The sequence below is a fragment of the Sapajus apella genome, unplaced genomic scaffold, assembly GCF_009761245.1.
Source record: "Sapajus apella isolate SASKATOON/1434 unplaced genomic scaffold, GSC_monkey_1.0 scaffold64, whole genome shotgun sequence".
Taxonomy (NCBI): domain Eukaryota; kingdom Metazoa; phylum Chordata; class Mammalia; order Primates; family Cebidae; genus Sapajus; species Sapajus apella.
This window is the reverse complement of record NW_022437004.1, coordinates 2,683,998-2,696,466: the sequence shown is the minus strand read 5'-3', so window position 1 is coordinate 2,696,466 and position 12,469 is coordinate 2,683,998. Positions and strand designations below refer to the sequence as shown.

The window sequence follows — 12,469 nt, the reverse complement described above, 5'->3', positions numbered from 1 at the left end:
AACACAGCAAACAGGACTACAGAATGCTTCACCCTGTGGCTCGCTGTGGGCACTCACTCAGCCTCGCAGTTGGCTGTGGCCACCTCTCGCTGTATCATAGTACTGCCTGTCTCATGGATTCCAATCAGTTTGGAACCCCGCTGTGAGGGCAAGGGATTTTTTAAAGCTTCTGATTTTATTTCTATCTATACTTCACTGGTGTCTATGCTCACAGATACTGGGCATTTTTACAGAAGTTTTCTTGACTAACTGGTCAGCAGCAGTCACTGCTGAGAGCGTCAACCCTGCACTTGTTAGAGCAGTTGTTCGACTTGCTGATCTGTTACTGTGTAAATGTTCTAGAGCTGTTTTAGTAAGTGCAAATTTCCTAATTTCAATGTTCTCCAAGCTCTAGCAGGGGAACAGATGACATAAAAACACACAAATAAAAATTTTCTAATTAGAAAATTTTTATTTATGTGTGTGCTGCTGACTGAGTACAGTCTCATTTTGCTTCTCCACTCCTTGCACTAGCGAAAGTGAGAGGTAAGTGATGGTTTTCCACGGCAGCAGTATAGAAAATGAACACTGGACTGAGTCCCAGGCCTGCCTCCAGCATCATCTGCATGAGCTTAAATCACCCACCCAATACAGGCCTCCATCTCCTCAGCTTTAAAATACAGACAATCGTACTGGCTCAAGAATTGATGTTAGTGGTAAAATATGGTAGAAGAACTCTGAAATCATTACAGTAGCAAATAAATGCAAAAGAGAACTCTTATAAAGAAAGCTAATTCTTTTACTAGCAAAGTGATTTAAAAAGAGGATGCTTTTGGCCTTGGGACAGTATCTTTGATTGAAACAAAACAACCCAGGAAGTGATCTTTATTTACACCACTGTGGTTCCAAGGAAACAAAATAGCAAGTGTTACAAAGACACTGACATTCCATCACATTTAGGTCCTATCGTGAAGTCAAAAAGAGCTCTTCAAAAGCATTGAGGCCCAGGAGTCCAGAAGAACTATGTGGCCGAAACACAGAATGTCAGTCATTTGTTTCACTGTGACAAAACAACAACCTCAGTAGAAAATTCTTCTTCAAATCTACCTTGTAACAATGGACTGATTATGGATCACTTAAGGTCTGTCAACTGGGAATTTGGAAAAAGACAAAAAGAGAACACGCACAATCTCTGGTTCACAGTGCCAATGGAATGCACATGCCTAACTGCCCAACCCGGAGAACGCCTTTTAAAAGACTCCAGTCAGCCCACACTGCATATCTGTTCCAGCTCCTGTTTTCCAGGGAAGAAGGTGTAGGGAATGAAGCATTGGGCAAGAGCATTAAGAAAGAAACCAGTCTGTTTTTGAAGGAGCAAGATCTTACGTCACTTATGATTCAGGTAAAATGTCCATTTTTACCTTGCTGTTAAATTAATGCTTCATATATTTTTAACTTGGTTGGTTAATGGCTCCTAGTAGTCAAAATCACTGGTTGCCATTTGTTCCTCAGCTGGAGAGGGAAAATGTCTGGTTTACATTCTGCCCTTATCCTTACGAGACTGTCCTTACTTCAGACTCAATCACAAGTCCCAGAAATCCAGGCTAACTGTGCTTCTGTTTGACTTGACTATAAATTTGGGGGTTCCCATAACCTTCTCTTCAAATTTCATAATTTACAAGAATAACTCATAGAACTCAGGAAAGCACTTTACTCACCATTATTGATTTATTATAAAGGATACAACTCAGGAACAGTCAAATGGAAGAGATGCAAAAGGCAAGGTATTTGAGGCCAGGGGGAGGATGAAGCTTCTCTGCTCTTTCCAACCTCACTATGCTCCCAGCACTTTGATGTGTTCAGCAACCTGGAAGCTACCTGAACCCCATTGTTTAGGGGTTATATGAAAGTTTCATTATGTAGGAATCAGTGATTAAATAACATTGGCCATTAGTGATTGAAAATCTCCACTTCCTCTCCCCTCTCCAGAGGTTGATGACGAGAATAAAGGTCCCAATGCTGGAATCACATGGTTGGATCCTCTGGTGACCAGGCCCCACATCCTGAAGCTATCCAGGTACCTACAATGAGTTACCTCATTAGAACAAACATAGGTATGGTTGATAGGAGCTCACTATGAATAACAAAGTACACTCTTATAAGGAATTCCAAGGGTCTTAGGAGCTCTGTGATGTGACATGGGGGCAAAGGCTAAATATGAATTTATTTTACACATAATATGATGCTGTATAAAAAAAGTCTCATAGGAGAGCTAATTCTTAGTCCAAATGGCTGCTACAATTTGAAACAGTGCCAGATAGTTCACTTAAAAGGTCAAGCTCACCTCCAAGGCCAAAACAAGGCAGTCACTTAAGTCATTGATGCTCTGAGTCAATGACTAATTAAGTTATTTCCTAAGGGACGCCTTCTTAACACAATGACAGGTCACTTCACAACATGCTCCTGTAGTTCTCTATCCCTTCCATTCATAACATTTATCACACACCTATAAGTAATTGTTTGATTAAAGATTTATTTCTCTCAGACGTCTGGTCTACATGTATCATGCTTATCATTGTATCCCAGGACTTAGCATGTAGAAGCTGCTATTAAATATTAATTGAACAGATACAACAGTTTTAATTAGACCTCCTTGCTTAGAAACAAAAACTGCAAAAATATCTTACAATCTTCATACCTTCCTACCTTCAATTTACATCCCAAATGGCTTCCTGAATCCTTTAGCAGAGACTAAAGACTCCATTTGAGCCCCATCAGCAGAGAAAACAAATTTAGCTCAGCCATGGCATTCAGAGTAAGCTGGGGCAGCTCTGGGCACTCTGAAGTGATAGAGTAAGGTTCTTCTAAAATAACCCCCAAATAACTAATAGTAATAATCACACAGAATGCCTACATTCCAAAAAAGATGACAGGTCACTTCTGCACATTAGGTTGGCTTCAGGCTTCATAACTAAGCAGGATTCTGCAGCTTCACTTGGTCTTAGCAAAGGGGAGAAACATGCGCTCTCTGGAAACGTTAGAGTTTCAATGGCTTTCCAGGAGACAAAAGGTATACTCCCCATTTGGAAGTTTGACACATGACTTCTAAGTCAGGGTAGGGCTTTGTCACAGCTAAGTGACAAAATCAGCTGCACAACACACAGAGTCTCTAGTCAGCGACCTAAGTTCCACCATTGTACACACCAGATGAACCTATGGGTATTTCTTAGCAACCAAATTTGAAAGACAAAAAGATTGTGCCAAGAAAGCTGAGAGTATGTTTTTTTCTGTCTACATTTTTTTCTCTCACCCACATACAAGAAATAATATTTACCTATTTATATTTGACAATACCATCTGTTTTTATTGTGTGGAGAGTCTTATCCATGTAAGGAAGGCAACAACTTAGTCACTGTCAGCTGAAGAGACGTAGAAACGAAGAGGGCCTTATGTAACACCAACTTGTGTCATTGGCCACCAAGAGAAGGTGGTTACATCTCACACATGCTCTGACGCTAGGTGTACTTGACAATCATGATGAGGCTTCTGCTGGGTGCAAAGAACTGGCCAAGACGATGAAGGCAGTAGAAAGGTGTCACACTCAGAGCTAAATCTCAAAAGGAGCTTATGCATTGGTAAAAGAAGGCACAAGCACAAGACAAGACAAAATAAATGAATTATAGAGTTACATCTTAAGGCAATATATGCTAGAAGAACAACAGTCACTGCACAGGGCTTACAAGTTGGACCAAGAAAGATGCATAAGATTTGTATAGTTAGGGAATGACAGGGTAAGGGGTAAAGGGGGTGGTTAACAACAGGGCACATAATATTTTATGTGGAAGAATGGAACAAATAAGGCAAAAGAAAGCCAAGGTGAATTTAATGAATTAGTGAGCAGATGCATTGATGGGGTGGAATTTATGAGACAGAAATAATGGAGAGGAGGGCGGAAAGGTGATTAAGATCAAATGCTAAGTGAGTCTCAAATGCCACACTAAAAAATTTTCAAGATATAGCTCAGGCCCAGAATATAACAGGTACCTCAGAAATTATTGCTTTAGAGGTAAAAATATCACTTTTAGAATATTCAAATATTTTTACAAGCAGAGAGCAATTTAGGCTTGATATAAGTAGTATGAAGTGACTGGTGCTATCTGAGCAAGGGAATAATAGAAAAATACATTTAGGGACATAGTATTATACATCAGGAAAATGAATTTGAAAGCATCAGAAAGAATTCATTGGAAAGTGTTTGAGATTGACAGCAGGAAGCGTAATTTTATATTAGGGTATATATCTGGGTACCTTGAGAAATAAAACATAAATGGACTTAAAAATTAAAATTCTGAGTAGAAAAATAGTTATGCTTTAAAAATTTAAATGTTCACATTGATTTCCTATGCTGAGACTTTGCTGAAGTTGCTTAATATCTTAAGGATATTTTGGGCTGAGACAATGGAGTCTTCTAAATATACAATCATGTCATCTGCAAATACAGACAATTTGACTTCCTCTTTCCTAATTGAATACCCTTTATTTCTTTTTCTTTCCTGATTGCTTTAAAACTTCCAATGCTATGTTGAATAGGAATGGTGAAACAGGGTACCCTTGTCTAGTACCAGTTTTCAAAGGGAATGCTTCCATTTTTTGCCAATTCAGTGTCATATTGGCTGTGGGTTTGTCATAAATAGATTTTATTATTTTGAGATACATTCCATCGATACCTAGTTTATTGAGAGTTTTTAGCATAAAGGGCTGTTGAATTTTTTTGAAGGCCTTCTCTCCATCTATTGAGATAATCACGTGGTTGTCTTTGGTTCTGTTTCCACATGTATTACGTTTATAGATTTGCGTATGTTGAGCCAGGCTTGCATCCCTGGGTTGAAGCCTACTTGATCGTGATGGATAAGCTTTTTGCTGTGCTGTTGCATTCTGTTTGCTGGTATTTTATTGAAGACATTTGCATTGATGTTCATCATGAATATTGGCCTGTAATTTTCTTTTTTAGTTGTATCTCTGCCTGGTTTTGGTATCAGGATGGTGTTGGTCTCATGAGTTAGGCAGGATTTCCTCTTTTTGTTTTGTTTGGAATAGTTTCAGAAGCAATGGTACCAGCTCCTCTTTGTACGTCTGGTAGAATTCAGCGGTGAACCTGTCTGGACCTGGACTTATTTTGGTTGTTAGGCTATTAATTGCTGCCTCAACTTCAGACCTTGTTATTGGTCTATTCAGAGATTCAACTTCTTCCTAGTTTAGTCTTGGGAGGGTGTAAGTGTCCAGGAATTTATCCATTTCTTCTAGATTTACTGGTTTATGTGCATAGAGGTGTTTGTAGTAATCTCTTATGGTAGTTTGTATTTCTATGGAACTGGTGGTGATATCCCTTTATCATTTTTTTATTGCATCTATTTGATTATTCTCTCTTTTTTATTAGTCTGGCTAGCAGTCTATTTTGTTGATCTTTTCAAAAAAACTGGCTTCTGGATTTATTGATTTTTTAAAGAGTTTTTTGTGTCTCTTATCTCTTTCAGTTCTGCTCTGATCTTAGTTATTTCTTGTCTTCTGCTGGCTTTTGAATGTTTGATCTTGCTCCTCTACACCAATAACACAAACAGAGCCAAATCATGAGCGAACTCCCATTCACAATTGCTACAAAGAAAATAAAATACCTAAAAATACAACTAACAAAGGATGTGAAGGACCTCTTCAAGGAGAACTACAAATCACCGCTGAAGGAAATAAGAGAGGACACAAAGAGATGGAAAAACATTCCATGCTCATGGTTAGGAAGAATCATTATCGTGAAAATGGCCATACTGCCCAAAGTAATTTACAGATTCAATGCTATCCCCATCAAGCTACCATTGACCTTCTTCACAGAACTGGAAAAAACCATCTTAAACTTCATATGGAACTAAAAAAGAGCCTGCATAGCCAAGACAATCCTAAAAGAACAAAGCTGGAGGCATCACACTCCCTGACTTCAAACTATACTACAAGGCTACAGTAATCAAAACAGCATGGTACTGGTACCAAAACAGAGATACAGACCAACGGAACAGAATAGAGGCCTCGGAAGTAACGCCACACATCTACAACCAACTGATCTTTGACAAACCTCTCAAAAACAAGCAATGGGGAAAGGACTCCTTGTTTAATAAATGGTGTTGGGAAAACTGGCTAGCCAGGTGAGGAAAGCTGAAACTGGTCCCCTTCCTTACACCTTATATAAAAATTAACTCCAGATGGATTAAAGATTTAAACATAAGACGTAACACCATAAAAACCCTAGAAGAAAGCCTAAGCTAAACCATTCAGGATATAGGCATAGGGAAAGACTTCATGACTAAAACACCAAAAGCAATGACAACAAAAGCCAAAATAGATGAATGGGATATAATTAAACTTAAGAGCTTCTGCACAGCAAAAGAAACAATCATTAGAGTGAACCGCCAACCAACAGAATGGGAAAAAATTTTTGCAAGCTACCCATTTGACAAAGAGCTAATGTCCATGATCTACAAAGAACTAAAACAAATTTACAAGAAAGAAACAACCCCATCAAAAAGTAGGCAAAGATATGAACAGACACTTTTCAAAACAAGACATTTATGCGGCCAACAAACATATGAAAAAATGGTCATGATCACTGGTCATTAGAGAAATGCAAATCAAAACCACTTTGAGACACCATCTCACTCAAGTCAGAATGGCGATCATTTAAAAATCAGGAGACAACAAATGCTGGAGAGGATGTGAAGAAATAGGAGGGCTTTTACACTGTTGGTGGGAGTATAAATTAGTTCAACCATTGTGGAAGACAGTGTGGTGATTCCTCAAGGATCTAGAACTAGAAATACATTTGACCCAGCAATCCCATTACTGGATATATACCCAAAGGATTATAAATCATTCCATTATAAATACACATGCACACATATATTATGGCACTGTTTACAATAGCAAAGACCTGGAACCAACCCAAATGCCCATCAATGATAGGCTGGATAGAGAAAATGTGGCACATATACACCATGGAATACTATGTAGCCATGAAAAAGGATGAGTTCATGTCCTTTGCAGGGACATGGATGTATCTGGAAACCATCATTCTCAGAAAACTGACAGAAGAACAGAAAATCAAACACCACATGTTCTCACTCATAGGCAGGTGTTGAACAATGAGAATACATGGACACATGGAGGGGAACATCACACACTGGGGTCTGTTGGGGATTGGGGGGCTGGGCTAGGGATAGCAGGGGGTGGGGAAGATTGGGGAGGGATAACACTGGGAGAAATGGAGGCAGCAAACCACCATGGCATGTGTATACCTATGGAACAATCCTGCAAGATCTGCACATGTAGCCCAGAAAATAAAGTATAATAAAAAAAAACATTTAACTATCAGATTTAGCCAGTAAACTGATGCAAATGTACAAAGCAATTAGATTTTGAGGAAGCAGGTGTCTCTTCAAAGTCTTAACTGACTTTTTCAAGAGAGAAATTTTATTTGTACTTTTTTAGACTATGTAGTACCTGAGTACTCTGGTAGAATTAAATGCTTAATGGTAAAAAATACCACTCTTAGAATTAATAGGCAAAGATTTTCTATGAAGCTGTAACACAGAACAACAGTCATTTACACACAAAAGGGTACCTGAGATATTCTGGCCAGGTTAAACATACTGTGAGGAAATTATCAACTTAAGAATACACTGGGCCCTTAATCAATGGAAAAATCATTTGGCATTATGACACTCACCATGCCATCAAACCTACGTTTAAAATCAAATTACAATTACTCTAATTATGGGCAAACATTTCATTTGTTGCACAACTGGTACCTAATCAAACAGTTCTGTGGAAGAGATGATTTCACAAGGTAACTAAATTTCATTACCAAATAAGTCTTTTAAATTATTTTTAAAGGGTGTTTTTAACCAATTTCCGTGTCAGAAATTTGATTTCTATAAAAATTACTACATGAACTAGGTCTAAATCAAACCAACATGCTTTCCTCTGCTGTGAAACAATAGTCTTCTCTCATCAACACTTTATTTAAATATTTCCCAGCAACAGGCTTGTGTGCACTAACCAGGAAGTGAAACCAAATATGAGTATATTGTGAAAGCCAAGTAAAATGAAAGAACACAATTGGAATTATCTGAAGTACTATTAAAATTTCATCTAAAAATCCATTTCCTTGGAAACATCAATTTAATCAAGGCAGTAATAAAAGGAATTCGAAAGCATAATTCTTCATTTTGTTGTTTGGCAGTCTCCCCAATCTTCTATGCAAATGTCTTTTTCTGTAGCCAGGCTTGCTCATCTAGAACACAAGCATTCACTCAACTGAATCATTTTCATGCTAGTAAATCGACTCTGGTATAAACAATTGCAATCTTTAATGACTTACTTTGGGGAAAAAAATGTACCTTTTGCTTCTTAGGTAACCAAGTATCTTGCATTTCTTTTAATTATTTTGCTGGGTTTACTGTCATTCCCTTTAAACTACTGTAAATTATAAGCTCTTTAAAACCAGAAAATGTATCTTACTGATTAGTCCACTTTTTAACTGACTTAGTGGCCTAAACATAGTAAGTGTTATTATAAGTACCTAACAATTATTCTTATTGTCCAAGGATAGTGTTAGCAGACAAAACTCACTATGGTTACATTTTTCTGCTAAGACGGATACTAAGCAGGATCATCAATTTCCAGGCTCTATTACCATATCTCTTCTTATGCCAAGGAGGTTGGTTGGGTGTGGGAGAAGGGGCTAGAAGGCACCATGCAAAAATAAAATAAATTCTCATTTACTAAGTATTATTCTTTATACTTATTTTTGATCTTAAGCAGAATTTAAGTTTATTAAATACAGTACAATATTTTTATGAAAACTTCCTAGCAATCTAAATAAGAAGGTAGTTCCTGAACTACCTATGACCTTAGCTAGTGATCAGGCAGCCCCTATTAGACACTGCACAAACACAGTGGAAATCTGAATATTAGTGCTACTCTGCAGATAAAGCTGCTACTCTGGATAAGAATGAAATTTAAAAGGAAAAAAACTGTTAATAAGCAGTGACAGACAAATCTATTGCCATGGTACATGCAAGTATATATATATAATATGCAAATCATGTGGTTAGTGAATTCTAGAAACACTTGAGAGCCTACTATGTGCTAGGAACAGTGTCACCCTTAAGAAAGTGAGCCAGTTCTATTGCCATGATGTTAAGAGGTTAAAGAGCCTGGCTAGTGGTTCTCATTCAGAGCTTGTCTGTGGATGCACCAAAAAGTACTGCGGCAGGCCAGTCCCCTAGTCAGTCCCCTTTTCTTTGGGCACCCTCTTTTCCTCTTGTTACTTCTTCACTCACTTTATCAAATACTGTACTTTCACCACAGTGCCTGGTCCTTTACGAATATAGTTATATTCATTGAATTCTCTTGGCAGGGAGAATTCATTGAGCATTTGCTGTGGTATGGGCCGAATAAGACAAGAAAGTGTATTTCTTTTTATATCTATCCTTAAAACACTTATAAAGTTAGGAAAATGGGAAATTTATACACAAAGTGAACAGAAAAAAATCAAGGATTAAATAGTAGAGTTGAACAACTCTGAACATCTATATAATGCTCAAAAGTTTATGGAGCATTTTTTTCATAGTCATTTGAATCATACAGTTGACTTTAGGATAAGGATACCAGGTCAGTGAGGGAAAAAAAAAAAATAGTTGCTGAAGACACGTGGCTAGTGAGCAAGAGCTTGATCCCATAACTGACATCAAACATGGTGCTCTTCCAACCATCCAAAGCTTCCTTTCACAAGGTGAACAGGTATGGCTCAGGGAATGGAGAAGGCAACATAGATAAGGTGTCTCTGAGCCCTTAGGGATATGCAGGGCTGGAGCAGGAAAAAGATCTCCAGCGGGTAGTGGGAGGGCAAGAGCAGAGGGGTGTTGCCTGAGGAAGAGCAGCGAGGCAGCAGAGGATCTTCACAGCCAAAGGGAGATGACTTCACAAATAACTGTAGTGAGGACATTTAGGGTTGAAGATTCCAAACTATGAGTATGGCTTGAACTGACTCACAAAATAGAACAATGATAGATTCTAAAATAGAATACAAGCAATATTTTAGGAAAATTAACCTGGTGAGGCATGAGAAATACAATGGGGCAGGATCAGGGGCTGCAGGAAATGAAGGTGAGGGAACCAGTCAGACTCCCGCCACAGTAACTCAGCGCTGAAGCAGTGAGAGTCCAGACCACGGTGTTATCAGTGAGACTGACCAGGAAAGAAGGAATGTAGGCACGACTGTGGGTTGTGGCTGATGAGAGAGATGGAAAAAGGGAAGAGCAGTAAAGTTGGGATGGTGAAAGGCTCTGTTATAAAGTGCTAGTTAATAATCCAATATTCAGTGGAAGACCAAGGAGCTCTCTGCTGAATTTTGCTCTTTCATTTCAAATCAAGGCTAATTATTAACATAATTAAGGTTTTATACTTTATTAAAGGTTTGACATAGCTAAGGTTAACTGAGTACTGTTCTCCAGAGTGAATCTAGTGGGAAAGCTGAGAAGGTGAGATGAAAAGTCCACTTAGGTCCATTCCTAAAGATACACAGGTACCGTTCTATGGAACCAAAAAAAGGTATTTGTGAAAGGGGCTTAATCCATCAGTGTCGAATCTTAAATTAAAAAAGTTAAAATCTGCCACTTTGGTAGCAGCATGAACAACTTGTTAGAAAGGAGATATATACATAGGGAGGAGACCAGGATAAATCAATTGTCCAGAGTATAAACAGGAAAGGAAGCTTGAACTAAGATGTGACTGAGTGTGAACAGAAGAGGGGATAGAAGTAAACGTACTACTATTGAGCACTTTCAAGCAGGTGCTCTGCTAATTAGCTTATGGGCATAGACACTAGACCTCTTGAGGCACCCATCAGAAAGACTTGGTAGCAGATTAGATGTTAAGGAGGGCCAGGACTCAAGGACAAGTGACTTACTCTCACTTTGGCCACAGGGTCAATGATGGAGAAGGCTAATGAGTCCGTATTTAAAACACTGAGTTTGCAGCACCTGTGGGCCATCCAGGTAGTGAGGTCTAGCAGGCAGCTGGAAACACAAGCTGGAGCCCTAGGAAGAGGAAAAAATGTAAATGAATTTGATAGGTTGTTTGTTTTTGCTGAACACCCAGACCAATGTTGGATTTAAAGACCTGCACTTGGTAATTTTTTTAAAAGTTATTTAAAATAAAGAACTCAATGCAGCCTCAGTCCATCTCCCATATAAAAGAATTCATTTAAGACCTTCCTTTCATAATATTTCCATTTAAAGTTGGGACAATTTAGTTTTTTATGAAGATGACTGAATTCATTAAAATACAAAGTCTATATGTTCGAAAACACCCACACATGCACACCCGCATGCACATAACTACAAAACATCTCTTCAAATGGCTTCTACTTGATTGTCCAACTGGAGAGAAATAGAATTGGAAGCAATCAAAGACATTCTTTTTAAAAATAACCTCCAGCCTCCCTATTGCAGGTGCTCATTGTCTTCCCGATCATGAACTGCCAACTCACTAACAAAACATAAGGGCAGATTTTTCATTTCCCTTCAGTGTTAAAAAGCTGCTACCTCTCCCAAGCTACTTCATCTTAAATTTGTTCTCTAATAGAGATAGTGAATATATTTAGCATATCAACAGGGTTAATAGAAACATGAAGGAATTTCTGATGTGGTATGTTTTATATTTTTATAAATATCAATCTCCTTTCTTTGCTAGCTTTGATAAGAGTTGGAAAACATATTCCTTGGGAATTTAATTTTGAAGACTTGCTCTGGCTTTGTTTTTCCTATAGAGTCTGTCTCCGTTTAATGTATTATATACTTATTTTGTTTATCGCTTGTCTCCGCAAAGTAAGCAGTAAGCTCTGGAAGCACAGGGCTTCTATATGCAGGGCTCACTGAGGCATCCCATCACCTAGCCCAGGTAGTAGGGGCTCAGTAAATAGTTTCTGAGTGAATAATCATAAACCTGTGATTATCTCACTTCAAAAACTTAATATGTGCTTTTTTTCTTGGGAATCACACCCAATCTCCATGCTCCAACTTAATTTCAAACTATGATTTCTATTATATTTATATGTCCCAAAGAAACTCAGGATGTATGTTGTGGTGACACCCTGCAGAGCCCTGAAAGGTATCGGTACAAAGGAATTAACATGGGAAAAACTGCAGCAAAGTGTCAACAAAGGCTCTCAGTTTCTCCAGGTGGTTTTTCTGTCCAGTTCTGTCTTATGAGAAGAAGTTATAATGATTTTTCTCCTACCCACACTCTTCTGACTTCTGGCTTCCCTGATTTCAATTCCTATTTGCAGTATCTGTTTGGGGCCAGGGTGAAACAAAACTGAGGGCTCAAAACAAACCTGAGTTTGCACCTGTTGTTTTCATAAGAGAATGGTCTAAGCCTGTAT

General features: G+C 38.3%; 1 protein-coding gene across 3 annotated transcripts in view; it reads right to left on the bottom strand.

Annotated features, from left to right (window-relative positions):
• LRRC8B (leucine rich repeat containing 8 VRAC subunit B) overlaps positions 1–12,469 on the bottom strand; it is a 71,774-nt gene that overhangs the window by 36,584 nt on the left and 22,721 nt on the right. Inside the window, exons 2-3 of one of the 3 annotated variants that reach the window (XM_032247821.1) lie at positions 10,994–11,123; positions 10,202–10,315 (exon numbers count right to left, since the gene is read on the bottom strand). The exons of 1 other annotated variant lie outside the window; for it this stretch is intronic. The gene's annotated coding sequence lies outside the window, so the exon portion shown is untranslated. The remainder of the gene's footprint in view (positions 1–10,201; positions 10,316–10,993; positions 11,124–12,469) is intronic. One more of the 3 variants, XM_032247820.1, reaches the window with a different exon arrangement.